At 39.6% G+C, this 7555-nt stretch overlaps 1 pseudogene; it reads right to left on the reverse strand.

Annotated features, from left to right (window-relative positions):
* Positions 1–4976: 4976 nt before the first annotated feature.
* LOC118829461 lies at positions 4977–6489 on the reverse strand (annotated as a pseudogene).
* Positions 6490–7555: the final 1066 nt, after the last annotated feature.

The following is a 7555-nucleotide window of genomic DNA, read 5'->3' on the forward strand; positions in this document are numbered from 1 at the left end:
CCTTGCATTCCCTCTCTGTTCTGCTGCTAGATTCCCCCCACTGTGTGTGCCAGGGACTTGGGAAGCAAGCTGATGCTGTAGCTCTGTAAGAAGCCTCAGGAGTTTCATGCTGCTACCACTGCCACCACTGCACCACCTCTGCCACCCCAAGAGCTAGTGGCCGGACCACTCTGAGCTCTATCCTGCAGTTTCCCCCTAACCTGCTCTTGGCGTTTGTGGGTTGAGAAGTCTGGTAACTGCCACAGCTCACTGTTTCATGGCCCCAAGGCCTGTTCCTGCTGGCTGCTGACAGGTGTGGTCTCTCCCAGCGCAGCCCAGGCTGGGCTGCCTTTCACTCTCAGCACTGTGACATTGACACTTGCCAGCGACCATCTATGCTCTCCTGTGCTGGGGACCTGTGTACGTCTGCTATTTCTTGGGTTCTGCAGCTCTAGAATTTGTTCAGACCATTTTATATGTATTTTGAGGGATTAGGGGATGAGCCTTTAAACAAGTCCCTGCTTTACAGCCTCCATCTTGGCTCCGCCCCTCAGAAGTCAAGAATCACCTTCCCCGCAAAACTGAGTGTAAAGCTCCAAGGCAAAGTATGGATTTTCAATAAAATAGAAGACTTTCAAGCTTTCTCAGTCAAAAGAAGAGAGCTGAATAGAAAATTTGACTTTCAAATACAAGAATCAATAGAAGCATGAAAAGGTAAACAAGAAATGGAATTCATAATGGACTTACTAAAGTGGAACCGTTATGTTTACATTCTTACATGAAAAGATTATGTGTATAATTCATGAGATCTTTCCCAATATTATGGGAGTTGAAGGTAATATAGACATAGGGCTCAGAATGAATTGAATACGCAGGGATGATATCTAAAAATATGAAATGATTTTAAGGGTTGAGAGAGGAATATATTGAGAGAGGGAGAAAGGGAGAGATAGAATGGGATAAATTATCTCACATAAAAGTGGCAAGAAAAAGCAGTTCCGTTATAAGGGAAGAGGGGGCCGGTGAGGGGGAATGAATGGATCATACTCTCATCGGATCCAACTTGAAGAGGGAATAAAATGCACACTCAATTGGGCATCTTACCTCACAGGAAAGTATGAGGGAGGGGATAAAAAGGGGGGATGATAGAAGCGAGGGCAGATAGGGGGAGGAGGTAATCAAAAGCAAACAACTTTGAAAATGGACAGGGTCAAGGGATAAAACTGAATAAAGGGGTACAGGATAAGATGGAAAGAAATATAGCTAGCCTTTCACAACATGAACATTGTGTAAGTGTTTTGCATAATGATACATGTGTGATTTATGTTGAATTGCTTGCTTTCCTGGGGAGGGTGGGTGGGAAGGGAAGAGGGGAGAGAATTTGGAATTCAAAGTTTTAAAAGCACATGCTTAAAAAATAAAATAAAGTTATTTTTTGCATGCAATTGCGAAACAAGATATATAGGGAATGTGGCATAGAAATGTATGCTGCCCTACAAGAAAGTATGGGGAAAGGGGATTAGGGGGGAGTGGGGTGACAGAGGGGGTGCTGAATGGGGAACCAGGCAATCATAATATATGCCATCTTGGAATGGGGGGAGGGTAGAAATGGGGAGAAAATTTATAACTCAAAATCTTGTGGAAATCAATGTTGAAAACTAAAATATTAAATAAAAATAGAAATGAAAAAAATGAATAAATAAATAAATAAATTCCCACTTACTAAAAAAAAGGAATATTTTTGATAGTTTGTTTGGTATGGGACTGAATAAGTATATCAGTTGAGATAGAACTATAATTTTCATTATAGTGACTCAAGAAGTCCATGAGCAATTAATATTTTCAGTTGTTTAAATCTGACTTTATTTGTATTAAAAGTGTTTTGCCACTGTGTTCATATAGTTCTTGGGTTTGTCTTGGCAGGTATATTCCCAAGTTTTTCATATTGGTAATATTGAATTTAATGTAGCCCAGACTATCCATTTTGCATTTTTTAATGCTCTCTATCTCTCTTTTAGTCATAAACTCTTCCCTTCTCTATAAGGCTGATAGGTAAACTATTCTCTTCTCTCCCAAATTGCTTATAGTATCAGCCTTTATATCTAAGTCATGGACCCATTTTGAGTTTATTTTGGCATAAGTCAATAAGATATTTATCTCTGCCCAATTTCTGCCGTACTATTTTCCAGTTTTCCCAACCTTTTTTGTGGAATACTGTGTTCTTATCCTAGAAGCTGGACTCTATGGGTTTATCAAAGAGTACATTAGTATATTCACTGACTACTGTTATTCGTGTACCTAACATATTTCACTGATCCACCGCTCTACTTCTTAACCACTACCACGTGTTTTGTAATTATATTCATGTGATTCCTCGGTTTCTCTTGGCAGGCAGACTCCCTAATATTTTATAGTGCTTCAGTGACTTTAAATGGAATTTCTCTTGCTATTTATTGCTATTGGGCTTTGTTAGTATTATAGAGGAATGTCATGGATTTATGTGGCTTTATTTTGTATTTTGCAACTTTGCTAAAGTTATTTATTATTACAAGCAGTGTTTTACGATTGTCTAGGATTCTCTAAGTATATCATTGCATCATCTGCAAAGAGTGATAACTTCATTTCTTCTTTACTTTTTTTTCTTCTCCAGTTTATTTTATTTTATTTTTTTATTTTTAGTTTACCACATACGGTTCTACATAATTTTGAGTTGCAGATTTTCTTCCCTCCCTCCCCCCTCCCTTCCCAAGATGGCACGGAATCTCATATAACTACCATGTATAACTTCGCACTGAATTAATTTATACACTAGTCAAGTTGTGGAGAAGAATTATGACCAATGGAATGAATCATGAGAAAGAAGAAACAGAACCAAAAAAAAAAACAAACCCAAAAACAAAAACAAAAGAGAAGCAAAAAAAGGCGAGCATGTAGTGCGCCTCAATCTGTATTCAAACTTCACAGTTCTTTCTCTGGATGAAGATAGCATTCTCCTTCGTGAGTCCCCTGGAGTTATCCTTGCATTGCTGGTGGAATTCTGAGCTGATCCAGCCACTTTGGAGAGCAGTTTGGAGCTATGCCCAAAGGGCTATAGAAATGTTCATACTCTTTGACCCAGCAATCCCACTTCTAAGGTTGTATCCCAAAGAAATCACACAAGTGGGAAAAGGACCCATATGTACAAGGACATTTATAGCAGCTCTTTTTGTGGTAGCCAGGAATTGGAAATCAAAAGGATGCCCATCAATTGGGGAATGGCTGAACAAGCTGTGGTATATGAAGGTGATGGAATACTATTGTGCCATAAGAAATGGGGATGATGCAGACTTCATAACAACCTGGAAAAAACTACACGACATAATGCTGAGTGAGCGGAGCAGAGCCAGGAGAACGTTGTGCACAGCCGCAGATATATGGATTCCGTGAGGAACAACCCTGACATACTTCGCTCTTTTCAGCAACCTAAGGTGCAATTCTTTACTTTTTTAATTTCTCTGATTTCTTTTTCTTCTCTTATTGTTAAAGCTAACGTTTCTAGTACCGAATTGAACCACCAGAGTGATAATGGATATCCTTGTTTAACTCCTAATCTTATTGGAAATGCATCTAGCTTATCCCCATTATACATGATGCTTGATGATGGTTTTATGTAGATGCTACTCATCATTTTAAGAAAGACTCCATGTATTCCTATGCTTTCTAATGTTTTTAATAGGAATGGGTGTTGTATTTTATCAAAAGCCTTTTCTGCATCTATTGAGATAACCACAAGGTTCTTCTTGTTTTGTTGTTGATATGATCAATTATGCTGATAGTTTTCCTAATATAGAACCAACCTTGGAATCCTGGAAGAAATCCTACCTGGTTATAGTGTATTATTCTCATGATAAGTTGTTGTAATCTTTTTTGCTATTGTTTTATTTTAAAAATTTGCAACTATATCCATTAGGGAAATTTGTCCATAACTTTCTTTCTCTGTTTTGGCTCTTCCTGGTTTAGGAATTAGTACCATATTTGTGTCATAGAAAACAATTTGGTAGGACTCCTTCTTCACTTATGTTCCCAAATAGCTTATAAAGTATTAGAATTAATTGTGCTTTAAATGTTTGATAGAATTCACATGTTAATCCACCTGGCCCTGGAGATTTTTTCCTAGGGAGTTCATTGATGGCTTGTTGAATTTATTTTTCTAAGATGGGCTTATTTAAGTATTTTACTTTCTCTTCTGTTAATCTGGGCAATTTATATTTTTGTAAATATTCACCCATTTCCCTAAGATTATTAAATTTATGGTCATATAATTATGCAAAATAATTTCTAATTATTGTTTTAATTTCTTCATTGGAGGTGAATTAACTCTTTTTATTTTTGTCGCTGGTAATTTGGTTTTCTTTTTTCTCCTTTCATGCTCTGGTCTCCTTGCATTACTGCAAGAAGGGACTCTTGAGTTAAAGACTCTTGAGCGACCACTTCTGGCTCCTCTATTCCAGTGTTTCCCTTAGGGCAGTATTCTCTAGGTTTATTTAAGGGAGGGACTACAGCTCTTAGAATTTACTGAGTCATCATGGCTCCCAGAAATTCAACAAGGTGCATTTCAAACTTTTATACTGTGGGCTGATAGTTCCAGGAGTAGCTGCTGTTGCTGATGCAGGCTCTGTGCTTCTGTCTCAGCTGTCTCCAACAGACTTCCATCCTGCACCGAGAGGCCTGGCGAGAACCACTGTAACCAGCAATTCAGCCCTGGGCCTACTCCCACTCCCACTCCTGCTCTGGTATCAACAAATCGTTATTAAGTGCCCAAGTAATGTAAACCAGAGTGTTAGGTGTTCAGAGATATACAAAGTTTCTAAAAGATCTAATCTGTGCCCACTTGGAGTTTGTATTTTATCACATAAACAAAAATATGCAGGTAATTCTTTTTTTTTCTTTTTAGCTTTGAAAAATTTATTGAGGATCCACCAGTTTCAACTTGTTTTGGAAATATTAGGCACCTTCTTTCATGGTGAAGTCTTTTTTGAGTGGTCCCCCCTGAAAACTTTCTTCTCCTTCACAGTCTGGAACTGACCATGGCTAAGCCCTCTCAGAGGGTTGATGCTCTTGTCCAATAGATCATAACTTATGGATGTATTTTTTAAAAATAATAAATTAATTAATTTTTAGTTTCCAATATTCATTTCTATAAGATTTTGAGTTTCAAACTGTCTCCCCTTTATCTCCTCCCCCTCCCCAAGATCATGTAATCTGATATAGGTTCTACTTATGTATTTGTGTTAAACATATTTTCACATTAGTTCTGATGTAAAGAAGAACTAGAACTAATGGGAAGAACCACAAGAAAGAAGAAACAAAACAACAAAAGAAAAGGAGGCCAAATATTATGCTGCCATCTTCATTCAGATGACAAAATTCTTTCTCTGAATGTGGATAGTATTTTCCATCTCGAGTCTCTTGGAGTTTTCTTAGATCATTGTAAGCCTGAGAAGTGCTGTCTGTCAAGGTCAGTCTTCACACAATGTGGTTGTTACTTTGTACAATGTTCTCCTGGTTCTTCTCATTTCACTCAGTGTCAGTTCATATAAGTATTTGCAGGTTTTTCTGAATGAACACGTTTTTGATCAGCTTGCCACCCTTGATCTTATAGCTCTGGCCAAGCTTGTAGATTTTTTTTGTTGATCTTGGTGCAATGGGGTAGCCCTTCTGACCAACTTGAGCCACAGAGAGGGCCACATAGGCAAGATGCCAAGCTTCTATATATGCTGTCTTATGCTGGCCTCAGTGGGATTTTCGGGGAGTTTTCTTCATGTTCCAGTGGATGGTGACACCTGTGTTACCTTTGCCCTTGATCACTCCAATGACATCAATCATCTCATCCTGCCCAAACACAGTACACACAGCCACCTGCTGCTCCCGCTTTTTCTGGGCCCAGTCTGGTTTCTCAGCCATGCTACCATCACTCACTTGGATCTCAATCAGGTGAGATCTCTTTGGTCTCAGAGGGAGCAGGTGCATCTAGGTGTGGGCAATGATATGGATCACTTGGCAGCACTTTTTCATGCTGCTGAAATTTTTCTCCAGCTACGTCTTGCCATCATTGTCTTGCCACTTCTTGCAGTGGTTACTGAAGGAGTTATTCTTGGATTTATGCCGGTCCTTATAGAATCACCTCTTGTATTCCTCACTGATGGGCTCAGCAAATATAGTTTTGAAGTTCCACAGGTGTCATAGGGTTTGAACATAGCCCACAATGCCTACAATGACCATGAGGGGGCATCTCCACAATGGAGATGGCCTTGACCACTTCCTTCTTGTTTACCTTTGATCCAGGCCTGTCCACCTCTCAAATAATTTAGGTCATACCACCTTATAGCCCAGAAAAGCTATCAGGTGGATGGGCTTGATGGGGTCATCCTTGGGAAAGCGCTTCAACTTTCCCCAGTGACTACTGTTTCTCTTTCAAAGCAGGAAACCCAGAGATTCAAGCCTGGGAGTGGAAAACTTCCTGGTGGACATGCTGCTGCTGTTTTACCTGTGGCTGCAACTGAGGAGAGTGGGTAGAGCATAACTCTTAAATAAATAATACATGATTGGTGCCTCAGAAGTATGCAAATAAAAGTCAATGGGAGATCCTGGAGTATAGCGTCATTACTGACTATAGGAAACAAGGTAAGCATCATGAAGGGGTGGCTTTTGAGATGGACTTAGAAAGGGATTCCACAGGTAATTAGTGGACCTGAAGGACATTAGAGGAAGAGAGAGCAGGGGGAACCAATCTACAATAACAGCGAAACTCACATTTGACGATGGGACAGAGAACGGTCCAGGTTGACTTGGTCATATAATCTATGGAGGGGAATAGTATGTAAACCAAGCTGGAGAATTAGGATGGTGCCAGATTGGATGGGATCTGGGATGCCAGATAATGTTGTCCCTCTGTTGTCCATGATCTACTTCTCAGGATAGCCTAGCTTCTTTATCTCTGCAGCCACAAACTAATTCACTTCCATTTTCCAAATGGCAATGACAGTTATAAGATCAATGGGATGGAGAAGTGAGTTGATAGCAAGATAGTCTCTAGCCCTTATTAAATTGTAGACGATAACTGAGACCATTCTTTCATAAATGCACCACCATGCAATTATTGTCAAGAGACTGGAGGGTTAGGCAGACCATGGTGTTGACATCCACAATGCCTGCAAAAGGATTTAGAAATGTTAAGGATTCATGTTTCTTTCTAAGATTGGCTCACAACTTTCTTCTTTTTTTTCTTCTTGTCCTTCTCAACCTCCTCCTCCTCCTCCTCCTGCTCCTCCTGCTCCTCCTTCTCCTTCTTCTTTTCCTTCATATTTTTTTTTGTTTTTCTTTCCTTCCTTCTTCCTTCCTTCCTTTCTTTCTTTCATATTTTTAGTGTTCAGCATTGATTTTCACAGGAGTTTGAATCACAAATTTTCTCCCCATTTCTACCCTCCCCCACCATTTCAAGATGGTATATACTCTGATTGCCCAGTTCCCCAGTCAGCCCTCCTTTCTGTCACCCCACTCCCCTCCTACCCCCTTTTCCCTTCCTTTCTTGTAGGGC

Source organism: Trichosurus vulpecula, chromosome 8 (genome assembly GCF_011100635.1).
Source record: "Trichosurus vulpecula isolate mTriVul1 chromosome 8, mTriVul1.pri, whole genome shotgun sequence".
Classification (NCBI taxonomy): Eukaryota; Metazoa; Chordata; class Mammalia; order Diprotodontia; family Phalangeridae; genus Trichosurus; species Trichosurus vulpecula.